The sequence below is a fragment of the Heterodontus francisci genome, chromosome 6 (genome assembly GCF_036365525.1).
Source record: "Heterodontus francisci isolate sHetFra1 chromosome 6, sHetFra1.hap1, whole genome shotgun sequence".
NCBI classification, from domain to species: domain Eukaryota; kingdom Metazoa; phylum Chordata; class Chondrichthyes; order Heterodontiformes; family Heterodontidae; genus Heterodontus; species Heterodontus francisci.
Window position 1 is genome coordinate 160,350,657 of NC_090376.1, and position 17,798 is coordinate 160,368,454.

A 17,798-nucleotide genomic window follows, 5' to 3' on the forward strand; every position below is an offset into this window, starting at 1 on the left:
AGAGAGTTTCAGAGAGTGTCAGAGAGTGTCAGAGAGTGTCTGAGAGTGTCAGAGAGTGATAGCGAGTGATAGAGATTGTCAGAGAGTGTCAGAGAGTGTCAGAGAGGGATAGAGAGTGATAGAGAGTTTCAGAGAGTGTCAGAGAGTGATAGAGAGTGTCAGAGAGTGATAGAGAGCGTCAGAGAGTGATAGAGATTGTCAGAGAGTGTCAGAGAGTGATAGTGAGTGTCTGAGAGTGTCTGAGAGTGTCAGAGAGTGATAGAGAGTGTCAGAGTGTCAGACAGTGTCAGAGAGTGATAGTGAGTGTCAGAGAGTGTCAGAGAGTGTCTGAGAGTGTCAGAGACTGATAGAGAGTGATAGAGAGTGTCAGAGAGTTTCAGAGAGTGTCAGAGAGTGTCAGAGAGTGTCTGAGAGTGTCAGAGAGTGATAGCGAGTGATAGAGAGTGTCAGAGAGTGTCAGAGAGTGATAGAGAGTGTCAGAGTGTCAGACAGTGTCAGAGAGTGATAGTGAGTGTCAGAGAGTGTCAGAGAGTGTCTGAGAGTGTCAGAGAGTGATAGCGAGTGATAGAGAGTGTCAGAGAGTGTCAGAGAGTGATAGAGAGTGTCAGAGTGTCAGACAGTGTCAGAGAGTGATAGTGAGTGTCTGAGAGTGTCAGAGAGTGTCAGAGAGTGATAGAGAGTGTCAGAGTGTCAGACAGTGTCAGAGAGTGATAGTGAGTGTCTGAGAGTGTCAGAGAGTGTCTGAGAGTGTCAGAGAGTGATAGCGAGTGATAGAGAGTGTCAGAGAGTGTCAGAGAGTGATAGAGAGTGTCAGAGTGTCAGACAGTGTCAGAGAGTGATAGTGAGTGTCAGAGAGTGTCAGAGAGTGTCTGAGAGTGTCAGAGAGTGATAGCGAGTGATAGAGAGTGTCAGAGAGTGTCAGAGAGTGATAGAGAGTGTCAGAGTGTCAGACAGTGTCAGAGAGTGATAGTGAGTGTCTGAGAGTGTCAGAGAGTGTCAGAGAGTGATAGAGAGTGTCAGAGTGTCAGACAGTGTCAGAGAGTGATAGTGAGTGTCTGAGAGTGTCAGAGAGTGTCTGAGAGTGTCAGAGAGTGATAGAGAGTGATAGAGAGTGTCAGAGAGTGTCAGAGAGTGATAGAGAGTGTCAGAGAGTGTCAGACAGTGTCAGAGAGTGATAGTGAGTGTCTGAGAGTGTCAGAGAGTGTCAGAGAGTGATAGAGAGTGATAGAGAGTGTCAGAGAGTGTCAGAGAGTGATCGAGAGTGATAGAGAGTGTCAGAGAGTGTCAGAGAGTGATAGAGAGTGTCAGAGAGTGTCAGACAGTGTCAGAGAGTGATAGTGAGTGTCTGAGAGTGTCAGAGAGTGTCAGAGAGTGATAGCGAGTGATAGAGAGTGTCAGAGAGTGTCAGAGAGTGATAGAGAGTGTCAGACAGTGTCAGAGAGTGATAGTGAGTGTCTGAGAGTGTCAGAGAGTGTCTGAGAGTGTCAGAGAGTGATAGAGAGTGATAGAGAGTGTCAGAGAGTGTCAGAGAGTGATAGAGAATGTCAGAGAGTGTCAGACAGTGTCAGAGAGTGATAGTGAGTGTCTGAGAGTGTCAGAGAGTGTCAGAGAGTGATAGAGAGTGATAGAGAGTGTCAGAGAGTGTCAGTGAGTGATCGAGAGTGATAGAGAGTGTCAGAGAGTGTCAGAGAGTGATAGAGAGTGTCAGAGAGTGTCAGACAGTGTCAGAGAGTGATAGTGAGTGTCTGAGAGTGTCAGAGAGTGATAGAGAGTGATAGAGAGTGTCAGAGAGTGTCTGAGAGTGTCAGAGAGTGATAGAGAGTGATAGAGAGTGTCAGAGAGTGTCAGACAGTGTCAGAGAGTGATAGAGAGTGTCAGAGAGTGTCAGCGAGTGATAGAGAGTGATAGAGAGTTTCAGAGAGTGTCAGAGAGTGTCAGAGAGTGATAGAGTGTGATAGAGAGTTTCAGAGAGTGTCAGAGAGTGTCAGAGAGTGTCAGAGAGTGTCAGAGAGTGATAGCGAGTGATAGAGAGTGTCAGAGTGCGTCAGAGAGAGTCAGAGAGTGATAGAGAGTGATAGAGAGTGTCAGAGAGTGTCAGACAGTGTCAGAGAGTGTCAGAGAGTGTCAGAGAGTGATAGCGAGTGACAGAGAGTGTCAGAGAGTGTCAGAGAGTGTCAGAGAGTGATAGCAAGTGATAGAGAGTTTCAGAGAGTGTCAGAGAGTGTCTGAGAGTGATAGAGAGTGATAGAGAGTTTCAGAGAGTGTCAGAGAGTGTCTGAGAGTGTCAGAGAGTGATAGAGAGTGATAGAGAGTTTCTGAGAGTGTCAGAGAGTGTCAGAGAGTGTCAGACAGTGGCAGAGAGTGTCAGAGAGTGTCAGAGAGTGATAGCGAGTGATAGAGAGTGTCAGAGAGTGTCAGACAGTGTCAGAGAGTGATAGAGAGTGATAGAGAGTTTCAGAGAGTGTCAGAGAGTGTCTGAGAGTGTCAGAGAGTGATAGAGAGTGATAGATAGTTTCAGAGAGTGTCTGAGAGTGTCTGAGAGTGTCAGAGAGTGATAGAGAGTTTCAGAGACTGTCAGAGAGTGTCTGAGAGTGTCAGAGAGTGATAGAGAGTGATAGAGAGTTTCAGAGAGTGTCAGAGAGTGTCTGAGAGTGTCAGAGAGTGATAGAGAGTGATAGAGAGTGTCAGAGAGTGTCAGACAGTGTCAGAGAGTGATTGAGAGTGTCAGAGAGTGTCAGAGAGTGATAGCAAGTGATAGAGAGTGTCAGAGAGTGATAGAGAGTGATAGAGAGTTTCAGAGAGTGTCAGAGATTGTCAGAGAGTGATAGAGAGTGATAGAGAGTGTCAGAGAGTGATAGAGAGTGATAGAGAGTTTCAGAGAGTGTCAGAGAGTGTCTGAGAGTGTCAGAGAGTGATAGAGAGTGATAGAGAGTGTCAGAGAGTGTCAGACAGTGTCAGAGAGTGATAGAGAGTGTCAGAGAGTGTCAGACAGTGTCAGAGAGTGATAGTGAGTGTCTGAGAGTGTCTGAGAGTGTCAGAGACTGATAGAGAGTGATAGAGAGTGTCAGAGAGTTTCAGAGAGTGTCAGAGAGTGTCAGAGAGTGTCTGAGAGTGTCAGAGAGTGATAGCGAGTGATAGAGATTGTCAGAGAGTGTCAGAGAGTGTCAGAGAGGGATAGAGAGTGATAGAGAGTTTCAGAGAGTGTCAGAGAGTGATAGAGAGTGTCAGAGAGTGATAGAGAGCGTCAGAGAGTGATAGAGAGTGTCAGAGAGTGTCAGAGAGTGATAGTGAGTGTCTGAGAGTGTCTGAGAGTGTCAGAGAGTGATAGAGAGTGATAGAGAGTGTCAGAGAGTTTCAGAGAGTGTCAGAGAGTGTCAGAGAGAGTCTGAGAGTGTCAGAGAGTGACAGAGAGTGATAGCGAGTGATAGAGAGTGTCAGAGAGTGTCAGAGAGTGACAGAGAGGGATAGAGAGTGATAGAGAGTTTCAGAGAGTGTCTGAGAGTGTCAGAGAGTGATAGAGAGTGTCAGAGAGTGATAGAGAGTGTCAGAGAGTGTCAGAGAGTGATAGAGAGTGTCAGAGAGTGTCAGAGAGTGATAGTGAGTGTCTGAGAGTGTCAGAGACTGATAGAGAGTGATAGAGAGTGTCAGACAGTGTCAGACAGTGTCAGAGAGTGATTGAGAGTGTCAGAGAGTGTCAGAGAGTGATAGCAAGTGATAGAGAGTGTCAGAGAGTGATAGAGAGTGATAGAGAGTTTCAGAGAGTGTCAGAGAGTGTCAGAGAGTGATAGAGAGTGATAGAGAGTGTCAGAGAGTGATAGAGAGTGATAGAGAGTTTCAGAGAGTGTCAGAGAGTGTCTGAGAGTGTCAGAGAGTGATAGAGAGTGATAGAGAGTGTCAGAGAGTGTCAGACAGTGTCAGAGAGTGATAGAGAGTGTCAGAGAGTGTCAGACAGTGTCAGAGAGTGATAGTGATTGTCTGAGAGTGTCTGAGAGTGTCAGAGACTGATAGAGAGTGATAGAGAGTGTCAGAGAGTTTCAGAGAGTGTCAGAGAGTGTCAGAGAGTGTCTGAGAGTGTCAGAGAGTGATAGCGAGTGATAGAGAGTGTCAGAGAGTGTCAGAGAGTTTCAGAGAGGGATAGAGAGTGATAGAGAGTTTCAGAGAGTGTCAGAGAGTGATAGAGAGTGTCAGAGAGTGATAGAGAGTGTCAGAGAGTGATAGAGAGTGTCAGAGAGTGTCAGAGAGTGATAGTGAGTGTCTGAGAGTGTCTGAGAGTGTCAGAGAGTGATAGAGAGTGATAGAGAGTGTCAGAGAGTTTCAGAGAGTGTCAGAGAGTGTCAGAGAGTGTCAGAGAGTGTCTGAGAGTGTCAGAGAGTGATAGCGAGTGATAGAGAGTGTCAGAGAGTGTCAGAGAGTTTCAGAGAGGGATAGAGAGTGATAGAGAGTTTCAGAGAGTGTCAGAGAGTGATAGAGAGTGTCAGAGAGTGATAGAGAGTGTCAGAGAGTGATAGAGAGTGTCAGAGAGTGTCAGAGAGTGATAGTGAGTGTCTGAGAGTGTCTGAGAGTGTCAGAGAGTGATAGAGAGTGATAGAGAGTGTCAGAGAGTTTCAGAGAGTGTCAGAGAGTGTCAGAGAGTGTCTGAGAGAGTCAGAGAGTGTCAGAGAGTGATAGCGAGTGATAGAGAGTGTCAGAGAGTGTCAGAGAGTGTCAGAGAGGGATAGAGAGTGATAGAGAGTTTCAGAGAGTGTCTGAGAGTGTCAGAGAGTGATAGAGAGTGATAGCGAGTGATAGAGAGTGTCAGAGAGTGTCAGAGAGTGATAGAGAGTGTCAGAGTGTCAGACAGTGTCAGAGAGTGATAGTGAGTGTCTGAGAGTGTCAGAGAGTGTCTGAGAGTGTCAGAGAGTGATAGAGAGTGATAGAGAGTGTCAGAGAGTGTCAGAGAGTGATAGAGAGTGATAGAGAGTGTCAGACAGTGTCAGAGAGTGATAGTGAGTGTCTGAGAGTGTCAGAGAGTGTCAGAGAGTGATAGAGAGTGATCGAGAGTGATAGAGAGTGTCAGAGAGTGATCGAGAGTGATAGAGAGTGTCAGAGAGTGTCAGAGAGTGATAGAGAGTGTCAGAGAGTGTCAGACAGTGTCAGAGAGTGATAGTGAGTGTCTGAGAGTGTCAGAGAGTGTCAGAGAGTGATAGAGAGTGATAGAGAGTGTCAGAGAGTGTCAGACAGTGTCAGAGAGTGATAGTGAGTGTCTGAGAGTGTCAGAGAGTGTCAGAGAGTGATAGAGAGTGATAGAGAGTGTCAGAGAGTGTCTGCGAGTGTCAGAGAGTGATAGAGAGTGATAGAGAGTGTCAGAGAGTGATAGAGAGTGTCAGTGAGTGTCTGAGAGTGTCAGACAGTGTCAGAGAGTGATAGTGAGTGTCTGAGAGTGTCAGAGAGTGTCAGAGAGTGATAGAGAGTGATAGAGAGTGTCAGAGAGTGATAGAGAGTGTCAGAGAGTGATAGAGAGTGTCAGAGAGTGATAGAGAGTGTCAGTGAGTGTCTGAGAGTGTCAGAGAGTGATAGAGAGTGATAGAGAGTGTCAGAGAGTGTCAGACAGTGTCAGAGAGTGATAGAGAGTGTCAGAGAGTGTCAAACAGTGTCAGCGAGTGATAGAGAGTGATAGAGAGTTTCAGAGAGTGTCAGAGAGTGTCAGAGAGTGATAGAGTGTGATAGAGAGTTTCAGAGAGTGTCAGAGAGTGTCAGAGAGTGTCAGAGAGTGTCAGAGAGTGATAGCGAGTGATAGAGAGTGTCAGAGTGTGTCAGAGAGAGTCAGAGAGTGATAGAGAGTGATAGAGAGTGTCAGAGAGTGTCAGACAGTGTCAGAGAGTGTCAGAGAGTGTCAGAGAGTGATAGCGAGTGACAGAGAGTGTCAGAGAGTGTCAGAGAGTGTCAGAGAGTGATAGAGAGTGATAGAGAGTTTCAGAGAGTGTCAGAGAGTGTCTGAGAGTGTCAGAGAGTGATAGAGAGTGATAGAGAGTTTCAGAGAGTGTCAGAGAGTGTCTGAGAGTGTCAGAGAGTGTCAGAGAGTGATAGAGAGTGATAGAGAGTTTCTGAGAGTGTCAGAGAGTGTCAGAGAGTGTCAGACAGTGGCAGAGAGTGTCAGAGAGTGTCAGAGAGTGATAGCGAGTGATAGAGAGTGTCAGAGAGTGTCAGACAGTCTCAGAGAGTGATAGAGAGTGATAGAGAGTTTCAGAGAGTGTCAGACAGTGTCAGAGAGTGATTGAGAGTGTCATAGAGTGTCAGAGAGTGTTAGCAAGTGATAGAGAGTGTCAGAGAGTGATAGAGAGTGACAGAGAGTTTCAGAGAGTGTCAGAGAGTGTCAGAGAGTGATAGAGAGTGTCAGAGAGTGATAGAGAGTGTCAAAGAGTGATAGAGAGTTTCAGAGAGTGTCAGAGAGTGTCTGAGAGTGTCAGAGAGTGATAGAGAGTGATAGAGAGTGTCAGAGAGTGTCAGACAGTGTCATAGAGTGATAGAGAGTGATAGAGAGTTTCAGAGAGTGTCAGACAGTGTCAGAGAGTGATTGAGAGTGTCAGAGAGTGTCAGAGAGTGTTAGCAAGTGATAGAGAGTGTCAGAGAGTGATAGAGAGTGATAGAGAGTTTCAGAGAGTGTCAGAGAGTGTCAGAGAGTGATAGAGAGTGATAGAGAGTGTCAGAGAGTGATAGAGAGTGATAGAGAGTTTCAGAGAGTGTCAGAGAGTGTCTGAGAGTGTCAGAGAGTGATAGAGAGTGATAGAGAGTGTCAGAGAGTGTCAGACAGTGTCAGAGAGTGATAGAGAGTGTCAGAGAGTGTCAGACAGTGTCAGAGAGTGATAGTGAGTGTCTGAGAGTGTCTGAGAGTGTCAGAGACTGATAGAGAGTGATAGAGAGTGTCAGAGAGTGTCAGAGACTTTCAGAGAGTGTCAGAGAGTGTCAGAGAGTGATAGCGAGTGATAGAGATTGTCAGAGAGTGTCAGAGAGTGTCAGAGAGGGATAGAGAGTGATAGAGAGTTTCAGAGAGTGTCAGAGAGTGATAGAGAGTGTCAGAGAGTGATAGAGAGTGTCAGAGAGTGATAGAGAGTGTCAGAGAGTGTCAGAGAGTGATAGCGAGTGATAGAGATTGTCAGAGAGTGTCAGAGAGGGATAGAGAGTGATAGAGAGTTTCAGAGAGTGTCAGAGAGTGATAGAGAGTGTCAGAGAGTGATATAGTGTGTCAGAGAGTGTCAGAGAGTGATAGTGAGTGTCTGAGAGTGTCTGAGAGTGTCAGAGAGTGATAGAGAGTGATAGAGAGTGTCAGAGAGTTTCAGAGAGTGTCAGAGAGTGTCAGAGAGTGTCTGAGAGTGTCAGAGAGTGACAGAGAGTGATAGCGAGTGATAGAGAGTGTCAGAGAGTGTCAGAGAGTGTCAGAGAGGGATAGAGAGTGATAGAGAGTTTCAGAGAGTGTCTGAGAGTGTCAGAGAGTGATAGAGAGTGTCAGAGAGTGATAGAGAGTGTCAGAGAGTGATAGAGAGTGTCAGAGAGTGTCAGAGAGTGATAGAGAGTGTCAGAGAGTGTCAGAGAGTGATAGTGAGTGTCTGAGAGTGTCTGAGAGTGTCAGAGACTGATAGAGAGTGATAGAGAGTGTCAGAGAGTGTCAGAGAGTTTCAGAGAGTGTCAGAGAGTGTCAGAGAGTGATAGCGAGTGATAGAGATTGTCAGAGAGTGTCAGAGAGTGTCAGAGAGGGATAGAGAGTGATAGAGAGTTTCAGAGAGTGTCAGAGAGTGATAGAGAGTGTCAGAGAGTGATAGAGAGTGTCAGAGAGTGATAGAGAGTGTCAGAGAGTGTCAGAGAGTGATAGCGAGTGATAGAGATTGTCAGAGAGTGTCAGAGAGTGTCAGAGAGGGATAGAGAGTGATAGAGAGTTTCAGAGAGTGTCAGAGAGTGATAGAGAGTGTCAGTGAGTGATAGAGAGTGTCAGAGAGTGATAGAGAGTGTCAGAGAGTGTCAGAGAGTGATAGTGAGTGTCTGAGAGTGTCTGAGAGTGTCAGAGAGTGATAGAGAGTGATAGAGAGTGTCAGAGAGTTTCAGAGAGTGTCAGAGAGTGTCTGAGAGTGTCAGAGAGTGACAGAGAGTGATAGCGAGTGATAGAGAGTGTCAGAGAGTGTCAGAGAGTGTCAGAGAGGGATAGAGAGTGATAGAGAGTTTCAGAGAGTGTCTGAGAGTGTCAGAGAGTGATAGAGAGTGTCAGAGAGTGATAGAGAGTGTCAGAGAGTGATAGAGAGTGTCAGAGAGTGTCAGAGAGTGATAGGGAGTGTCAGAGAGTGTCAGAGAGTGATAGTGAGTGTCTGAGAGTGTCAGAGAGTGATAGAGAGTGATAGAGAGTGTCAGACAGTGTCAGACAGTGTCAGAGAGTGATTGAGAGTGTCAGAGAGTGTCAGAGAGTGATAGCAAGTGATAGAGAGTGTCAGAGAGTGATAGAGAGTGATAGAGAGTTTCAGAGAGTGTCAGAGAGTGTCAGAGAGTGATAGAGTGTGATAGAGAGTGTCCTGGAGTGATAGAGAGTGATAGAGAGTTTCAGAGAGTGTCAGAGAGTGTCTGAGAGTGTCAGAGAGTGATAGAGAGTGATAGAGAGTGTCAGACAGTGTCAGACAGTGTCAGAGAGTGATAGAGAGTGTCAGAGAGTGATAGAGAGTGATAGAGAGTTTCAGAGAGTGTCAGAGAGTGTCAGAGAGTGATAGAGAGTGATAGAGAGTGTCAGAGAGTGATAGAGAGTGATAGAGAGTGTCAGAGAGTGTCTGAGAGTGTCAGAGAGTGATAGAGAGTGATAGAGAGTGTCAGAGAGTGTCAGACAGTGTCAGAGAGTGATAGAGAGTGTCAGAGAGTGTCAGACAGTGTCAGAGAGTGATAGTGAGTGTCTGAGAGTGTCTGAGAGTGTCAGAGACTGATAGAGAGTGATAGAGAGTGTCAGAGAGTGTCAGAGAGTTTCAGAGAGTGTCAGAGAGTGTCAGAGAGTGATAGCGAGTGATAGAGATTGTCAGAGAGTGTCAGAGAGTGTCAGAGAGGGATAGAGAGTTTCAGAGAGTGTCAGAGAGTGATAGAGAGTGTCAGAGAGTGATAGAGAGTGTCAGAGAGTGATAGAGAGTGTCAGAGAGTGTCAGAGAGTGATAGCGAGTGATAGAGATTGTCAGAGAGTGTCAGAGAGTGTCAGAGAGGGATAGAGAGTGATAGAGAGTTTCAGAGAGTGTCAGAGAGTGATAGAGAGTGTCAGAGAGTGATAGAGAGTGTCAGAGAGTGATAGAGAGTGTCAGAGAGTGTCAGAGAGTGATAGTGAGTGTCTGAGAGTGTCTGAGAGTGTCAGAGAGTGATAGAGAGTGATAGAGAGTGTCAGAGAGTTTCAGAGAGTGTCAGAGAGTGTCAGAGAGTGTCTGAGAGTGTCAGAGAGTGACAGAGAGTGATAGCGAGTGATAGAGAGTGTCAGAGAGTGTCAGAGAGTGTCAGAGAGGGATAGAGAGTGATAGAGAGTTTCAGAGAGTGTCTGAGAGTGTCAGAGAGTGATAGAGAGTGTCAGAGAGTGATAGAGAGTGTCAGAGAGTGATAGAGAGTGTCAGAGAGTGTCAGAGAGTGATAGAGAGTGCCAGAGAGTGTCAGAGAGTGATAGAGAGTGTCAGAGAGTGATAGAGAGTGTCAGAGAGTGATAGAGAGTGTCAGAGAGTGTCAGAGAGTGATAGAGAGTGTCAGAGAGTGTCAGAGAGTGATAGTGAGTGTCTGAGAGTGTCAGAGAGTGATAGAGAGTGATAGAGAGTGTCAGACAGTGTCAGACAGTGTCAGAGAGTGATTGAGAGTGTCAGAGAGTGTCAGAGAGTGATAGCAAGTGATAGAGAGTGTCAGAGAGTGATAGAGAGTGATAGAGAGTTTCAGAGAGTGTCAGAGAGTGTCAGAGAGTGATAGAGAGTGATAGAGAGTGTCCTGGAGTGATAGAGAGTGATAGAGAGTTTCAGAGAGTGTCAGAGAGTGTCTGAGAGTGTCAGAGAGTGATAGAGAGTGATAGAGAGTGTCAGAGAGTGTCAGACAGTGTCAAAGAGTGATAGAGAGTGTCAGAGAGTGTCAGACAGTGTCAGAGAGTGATAGTGAGTGTCTGAGAGTGTCTGAGAGTGTCAGAGACTGATAGAGAGTGATAGAGAGTGTCAGAGAGTTTCAGAGAGTTTCAGAGAGTGTCAGAGAGTGTCTGAGAGTGTCAGAGAGTGATAGCGAGTGATAGAGAGTGTCACAGAGTGTCAGAGAGGGATAGAGAGTGATAGAGAGTTTAAGAGAGTGTCAGAGAGTGATAGAGAGTGTCAGAGAGTGATAGAGAGTGTCAGAGAGTGTCAGAGAGTGATAGAGAGTGATAGAGAGTGATAGAGAGTGACAGAGAGTGTCAGAGAGTGATAGAGAGTGTCAGAGAGTGATAGAGAGTGTCAGTGAGTGTCTGAGAGTGTCAGATAGTGTCAGAGAGTGATAGAGAGTGTCTGAGAGTGTCAGAGAGTGATAGAGAGTGATAGAGAGTGTCAGAGAGTGTCAGACAGTGTCAGAGAGTGATTGAGAGTGTCAGAGAGTGTCAGAGAGTGATAGCAAGTGATAGAGGGTGTCAGAGAGTGATAGAGAGTGATAGAGAGTTTCAGAGAGTGTCAGAGATTGTCAGAGAGTGATAGAGAGTGATAGAGAGTGTCAGAGAGTGATAGAGAGTGATAGAGAGTTTCAGAGAGTGTCAGAGAGTGTCTGAGAGTGTCAGAGAGTGATAGAGAGTGATAGAGAGTGTCAGAGAGTGTCAGACAGTGTCAGAGAGTGATAGAGAGTGTCAGAGAGTGTCAGACAGTGTCAGAGAGTGATAGTGAGTGTCTGAGAGTGTCTGAGAGTGTCAGAGACTGATAGAGAGTGATAGAGAGTGTCAGAGAGTTTCAGAGAGTGTCAGAGAGTGTCAGAGAGTGTCTGAGAGTGTCAGAGAGTGATAGCGAGTGATAGAGATTGTCAGAGAGTGTCAGAGAGTGTCAGAGAGGGATAGAGAGTGATAGAGAGTTTCAGAGAGTGTCAGAGAGTGATAGAGAGTGTCAGAGAGTGATAGAGAGCGTCAGAGAGTGATAGAGAGTGTCAGAGAGTGTCAGAGAGTGATAGTGAGTGTCTGAGAGAGTCTGAGAGTGTCAGAGAGTGATAGAGAGTGATAGAGAGTGTCAGAGAGTTTCAGAGAGTGTCAGAGAGTGTCAGAGAGTGTCTGAGAGTGTCAGAGAGTGACAGAGAGTGATAGCGAGTGATAGAGAGTGTCAGAGAGTGTCAGAGAGTGACAGAGAGGGATAGAGAGTGATAGAGAGTTTCAGAGAGTGTCTGAGAGTGTCAGAGAGTGATAGAGAGTGTCAGAGAGTGATAGAGAGTGTCAGAGAGTGTCAGAGAGTGATAGTGAGTGTCTGAGAGTGTCAGAGAGTGATAGAGAGTGATAGAGAGTGTCAGACAGTGTCAGACAGTGTCAGAGAGTGATTGAGAGTGTCAGAGAGTGTCAGAGAGTGATAGCAAGTGATAGAGAGTGTCAGAGAGTGATAGAGAGTGATAGAGAGTTTCAGAGAGTGTCAGAGAGTGTCAGAGAGTGATAGAGAGTGATAGAGAGTGTCAGAGAGTGTCAGACAGTGTCAGAGAGTGATAGAGAGTGATAGAGAGTGTCAGAGAGTGTCTGAGAGTGTCAGAGAGTGTCAGAGAGTGATAGCGAGTGATAGAGAGTGTCAGAGAGTGTCAGAGAGTGTCAGAGAGGGATAGAGAGTGATAGAGAGTTTCAGAGAGTGTCAGAGAGTGTCTGAGAGTGTCAGAGAGTGATAGAGAGTGTCAGAGAGTGATAGAGAGTGTCAGAGAGTGTCAGAGAGTGATAGAGATTGTCAGAGAGTGTCAGAGAGTGATAGTGAGTGTCTGAGAGTGTCAGAGAGTGTCAGAAAGTGACAGAGAGTGATAGAGAGTGTCAGAGAGTTTCAGAGAGTATCACAGAGTGTCAGAGAGTGTCTGAGAGTGTCAGAGAGTGACAGAGAGTGATAGCGAGTGATAGAGAGTGTCAGAGAGTGTCAGAGAGTGTCAGAGAGGGATAGAGAGTGATAGAGAGTTTCAGAGAGTGTCTGAGAGTGTCAGAGAGTGATAGAGAGTGTCAGAGAGTGATAGAGAGTGTCAGAGAGTGTCAGAGAGTGATAGAGAGTGTCAGAGAGTGTCAGAGAGTGATAGTGAGTGTCTGAGAGTGTCAGAGAGTGATAGAGAGTGATAGAGAGTGTCAGACAGTGTCAGACAGTGTCAGAGAGTGATTGAGAGTGTCAGAGAGTGTCAGAGAGTGATAGCAAGTGATAGAGAGTGTCAGAGAGTGATAGAGAGTGATAGAGAGTTTCAGAGAGTGTCAGAGAGTGTCAGAGAGTGATAGAGTGTGATAGAGAGTGTCCTGGAGTGATAGAGAGTGATAGAGAGTTTCAGAGAGTGTCAGAGAGTGTCTGAGAGTGTCAGAGAGTGATAGAGAGTGATAGAGAGTGTCAGACAGTGTCAGACAGTGTCAGAGAGTGATAGAGAGTGTCAGAGAGTGATAGAGAGTGATAGAGAGTTTCAGAGAGTGTCAGAGAGTGTCAGAGAGTGATAGAGAGTGATAGAGAGTGTCAGAGAGTGATAGAGAGTGATAGAGAGTGTCAGAGAGTGTCTGAGAGTGTCAGAGAGTGATAGAGAGTGATAGAGAGTGTCAGAGAGTGTCAGACAGTGTCAGAGAGTGATAGAGAGTGTCAGAGAGTGTCAGACAGGGTCAGAGAGTGATAGTGAGTGTCTGAGAGTGTCTGAGAGTGTCAGAGACTGATAGAGAGTGATAGAGAGTGTCAGAGAGTGTCAGAGAGTTTCAGAGAGTGTCAGAGAGTGTCAGAGAGTGATAGCGAGTGATAGAGATTGTCAGAGAGTGTCAGAGAGTGTCAGAGAGGGATAGAGAGTGATAGAGAGTTTCAGAGAGTGTCAGAGAGTGATAGAGAGTGTCAGAGAGTGATAGAGAGTGTCAGAGAGTGATAGAGAGTGTCAGAGAGTGTCAGAGAGTGATAGCGAGTGATAGAGATTGTCAGAGAGTGTCAGAGAGTGTCAGAGAGGGATAGAGAGTGATAGAGAGTTTCAGAGAGTGTCAGAGAGTGATAGAGAGTGTCAGAGTGTGATAGAGAGTGTCAGAGAGTGATAGAGAGTGTCAGAGAGTGTCAGAGAGTGATAGTGAGTGTCTGAGAGTGTCTGAGAGTGTCAGAGAGTGATAGAGAGTGATAGAGAGTGTCAGAGAGTTTCAGAGAGTGTCAGAGAGTGTCAGAGAGTGTCTGAGAGTGTCAGAGAGTGACAGAGAGTGATAGCGAGTGATAGAGAGTGTCAGAGAGTGTCAGAGAGTGTCAGAGAGGGATAGAGAGTGATAGAGAGTTTCAGAGAGTGTCTGAGAGTGTCAGAGAGTGATAGAGAGTGTCAGAGAGTGATAGAGAGTGTCAGAGAGTGTCAGAGAGTGATAGAGAGTGTCAGAGAGTGTCAGAGAGTGATAGTGAGTGTCTGAGAGTGTCAGAGAGTGATAGAGAGTGATAGAGAGTGTCAGACAGTGTCAGACAGTGTCAGAGAGTGATTGAGAGTGTCAGAGAGTGTCAGAGAGTGATAGCAAGTGATAGAGAGTGTCAGAGAGTGATAGAGAGTTTCAGAGAGTGTCAGAGAGTGTCAGAGAGTGATAGAGAGTGATAGAGAGTGTCCTGGAGTGATAGAGAGTGATAGAGAGTTTCAGAGAGTGTCAGAGAGTGTCTGAGAGTGTCAGAGAGTGATAGAGAGTGATAGAGAGTGTCAGAGAGTGTCAGACAGTGTCAGAGAGTGATAGAGTGTCAGAGAGTGTCAGACAGTGTCAGAGAGTGATAGTGAGTGTCTGAGAGTGTCTGAGAGTGTCAGAGACTGATAGAGAGTGATAGAGAGTGTCAGAGAGTTTCAGAGAGTGTCAGAGAGTGTCAGAGAGTGTCTGAGAGTGTCAGAGAGTGACAGCGAGTGATAGAGAGTGTCAGAGAGTGTCAGAGAGGGATAGAGAGTGATAGAGAGTTTAAGAGAGTGTCAGAGAGTGATAGAGAGTGTCAGAGAGTGATAGAGAGTGTCAGAGAGTGTCAGAGAGTGATAGAGAGTGATAGAGAGTGATAGAGAGTGACAGAGAGTGTCAGAGAGTGATAGAGAGTGTCAGAGAGTGATAGAGAGTGTCAGTGAGTGTCTGAGAGTGTCAGATAGTGTCAGAGAGTGATAGAGAGTGTCTGAGAGTGTCAGAGAGTGATAGAGAGTGATAGAGAGTGTCAGAGAGTGTCAGACAGTGTCAGAGAGTGATTGAGAGTGTCAGAGAGTGTCAGAGAGTGATAGCAAGTGATAGAGAGTGTCAGAGAGTGATAGAGAGTGATAGAGAGTTTCAGAGAGTGTCAGAGATTGTCAGAGAGTGATAGAGAGTGTCAGAGAGTGTCAGAGAGTGATAGAGAGTGATAGAGAGTTTCAGAGAGTGTCAGAGAGTGTCTGAGAGTGTCAGAGAGTGATAGAGAGTGATAGAGAGTGTCAGAGAGTGTCAGACAGTGTCAGAGAGTGATAGAGAGTGTCAGAGAGTGTCAGACAGTGTCAGAGAGTGATAGTGAGTGTCTGAGAGTGTCTGAGAGTGTCAGAGACTGATAGAGAGTGATAGAGAGTGTCAGAGAGTTTCAGAGAGTGTCAGAGAGTGTCAGAGAGTGTCTGAGAGTGTCAGAGAGTGATAGCGAGTGATAGAGATTGTCAGAGAGTGTCAGAGAGTGTCAGAGAGGGATAGAGAGTGATAGAGAGTTTCAGAGAGTGTCAGAGAGTGATAGAGAGTGTCAGAGAGTGATAGAGAGCGTCAGAGAGTGATAGAGAGTGTCAGAGAGTGTCAGAGAGTGATAGTGAGTGTCTGAGAGAGTCTGAGAGTGTCAGAGAGTGATAGAGAGTGATAGAGAGTGTCAGAGAGTTTCAGAGAGTGTCAGAGAGTGTCAGAGAGTGTCTGAGAGTGTCAGAGAGTGACAGAGAGTGATAGCGAGTGATAGAGAGTGTCAGAGAGTGTCAGAGAGTGACAGAGAGGGATAGAGAGTGATAGAGAGTTTCAGAGAGTGTCTGAGAGTGTCAGAGAGTGATAGAGAGTGTCAGAGAGTGATAGAGAGTGTCAGAGAGTGTCAGAGAGTGATAGTGAGTGTCTGAGAGTGTCAGAGAGTGATAGAGAGTGATAGAGAGTGTCAGACAGTGTCAGACAGTGTCAGAGAGTGATTGAGAGTGTCAGAGAGTGTCAGAGAGTGATAGCAAGTGATAGAGAGTGTCAGAGAGTGATAGAGAGTGATAGAGAGTTTCAGAGAGTGTCAGAGAGTGTCAGAGAGTGATAGAGAGTGATAGAGAGTGTCAGAGAGTGTCAGACAGTGTCAGAGAGTGATAGAGAGTGATAGAGAGTGTCAGAGAGTGTCTGAGAGTGTCAGAGAGTGTCAGAGAGTGATAGCGAGTGATAGAGAGTGTCAGAGAGTGTCAGAGAGTGTCAGAGAGGGATAGAGAGTGATAGAGAGTTTCAGAGAGTGTCAGAGAGTGTCTGAGAGTGTCAGAGAGTGATAGAGAGTGTCAGAGAGTGATAGAGAGTGTCAGAGAGTGTCAGAGAGTGATAGAGATTGTCAGAGAGTGTCAGAGAGTGATAGTGAGTGTCTGAGAGTGTCAGAGAGTGTCAGAAAGTGACAGAGAGTGATAGAGAGTGTCAGAGAGTTTCAGAGAGTATCACAGAGTGTCAGAGAGTGTCTGAGAGTGTCAGAGAGTGACAGAGAGTGATAGCGAGTGATAGAGAGTGTCAGAGAGTGTCAGAGAGTGTCAGAGAGGGATAGAGAGTGATAGAGAGTTTCAGAGAGTGTCTGAGAGTGTCAGAGAGTGATAGAGAGTGTCAGAGAGTGATAGAGAGTGTCAGAGAGTGTCAGAGAGTGATAGAGAGTGTCAGAGAGTGTCAGAGAGTGATAGTGAGTGTCTGAGAGTGTCAGAGAGTGATAGAGAGTGATAGAGAGTGTCAGACAGTGTCAGACAGTGTCAGAGAGTGATTGAGAGTGTCAGAGAGTGTCAGAGAGTGATAGCAAGTGATAGAGAGTGTCAGAGAGTGATAGAGAGTGATAGAGAGTTTCAGAGAGTGTCAGAGAGTGTCAGAGAGTGATAGAGTGTGATAGAGAGTGTCCTGGAGTGATAGAGAGTGATAGAGAGTTTCAGAGAGTGTCAGAGAGTGTCTGAGAGTGTCAGAGAGTGATAGAGAGTGATAGAGAGTGTCAGACAGTGTCAGACAGTGTCAGAGAGTGATAGAGAGTGTCAGAGAGTGATAGAGAGTGATAGAGAGTTTCAGAGAGTGTCAGAGAGTGTCAGAGAGTGATAGAGAGTGATAGAGAGTGTCAGAGAGTGATAGAGAGTGATAGAGAGTGTCAGAGAGTGTCTGAGAGTGTCAGAGAGTGATAGAGAGTGATAGAGAGTGTCAGAGAGTGTCAGACAGTGTCAGAGAGTGATAGAGAGTGTCAGAGAGTGTCAGACAGGGTCAGAGAGTGATAGTGAGTGTCTGAGAGTGTCTGAGAGTGTCAGAGACTGATAGAGAGTGATAGAGAGTGTCAGAGAGTGTCAGAGAGTTTCAGAGAGTGTCAGAGAGTGTCAGAGAGTGATAGCGAGTGATAGAGATTGTCAGAGAGTGTCAGAGAGTGTCAGAGAGGGATAGAGAGTGATAGAGAGTTTCAGAGAGTGTCAGAGAGTGATAGAGAGTGTCAGAGAGTGATAGAGAGTGTCAGAGAGTGATAGAGAGTGTCAGAGAGTGTCAGAGAGTGATAGCGAGTGATAGAGATTGTCAGAGAGTGTCAGAGAGTGTCAGAGAGGGATAGAGAGTGATAGAGAGTTTCAGAGAGTGTCAGAGAGTGATAGAGAGTGTCAGAGTGTGATAGAGAGTGTCAGAGAGTGATAGAGAGTGTCAGAGAGTGTCAGAGAGTGATAGTGAGTGTCTGAGAGTGTCTGAGAGTGTCAGAGAGTGATAGAGAGTGATAGAGAGTGTCAGAGAGTTTCAGAGAGTGTCAGAGAGTGTCAGAGAGTGTCTGAGAGTGTCAGAGAGTGACAGAGAGTGATAGCGAGTGATAGAGAGTGTCAGAGAGTGTCAGAGAGTGTCAGAGAGGGATAGAGAGTGATAGAGAGTTTCAGAGAGTGTCTGAGAGTGTCAGAGAGTGATAGAGAGTGTCAGAGAGTGATAGAGAGTGTCAGAGAGTGTCAGAGAGTGATAGAGAGTGTCAGAGAGTGTCAGAGAGTGATAGTGAGTGTCTGAGAGTGTCAGAGAGTGATAGAGAGTGATAGAGAGTGTCAGACAGTGTCAGACAGTGTCAGAGAGTGATTGAGAGTGTCAGAGAGTGTCAGAGAGTGATAGCAAGTGATAGAGAGTGTCAGAGAGTGATAGAGAGTTTCAGAGAGTGTCAGAGAGTGTCAGAGAGTGATAGAGAGTGATAGAGAGTGTCCTGGAGTGATAGAGAGTGATAGAGAGTTTCAGAGAGTGTCAGAGAGTGTCTGAGAGTGTCAGAGAGTGATAGAGAGTGATAGAGAGTGTCAGAGAGTGTCAGACAGTGTCAGAGAGTGATAGAGTGTCAGAGAGTGTCAGACAGTGTCAGAGAGTGATAGTGAGTGTCTGAGAGTGTCTGAGAGTGTCAGAGACTGATAGAGAGTGATAGAGAGTGTCAGAGAGTTTCAGAGAGTGTCAGAGAGTGTCAGAGAGTGTCTGAGAGTGTCAGAGAGTGACAGCGAGTGATAGAGAGTGTCAGAGAGTG